General features: G+C 55.6%; 1 protein-coding gene across 1 annotated transcript in view; it reads right to left on the reverse strand.

Moving 5' to 3' along the window:
• The window catches only part of EMH_0057860 (uncharacterized protein), a gene marked incomplete at both ends in the record, with an annotated part of 5,851 nt that overhangs the window by 4,965 nt on the left and 638 nt on the right, over positions 1-248 (reverse strand). The gene's annotated exons all lie outside the window — the stretch shown is intronic.

Below are 248 nucleotides of genomic sequence, written 5' to 3' on the forward strand. Positions count from 1 at the left end.
AGCCGGGTTAGTAAGACAAAACACCCCCTTCTCGCTAGACGCATCAGCACCTAACAAAGCCCTATATATAAACAGCAGCAGCAGCAGCAGCAGCAGCAACAGCAACAGCAGTAGCAGCCGCAGCGCCAGGAACAGCAGGAACAGCAGTAGCAGCAGCAGCAGCAGTAGCAGCAGCAGAAGTAGGAGCAGCAGCACTAGTTGCACCAGTAGCAGTAGCAGCAGTAGCAGTAGCAGCAGCCGGAGTAGCG

This window comes from Eimeria mitis, genomic scaffold (assembly GCF_000499745.2).
Source record: "Eimeria mitis Houghton genomic scaffold, Emh_scaff2727, whole genome shotgun sequence".
NCBI lineage: Eukaryota > Apicomplexa > Conoidasida > Eucoccidiorida > Eimeriidae > Eimeria > Eimeria mitis.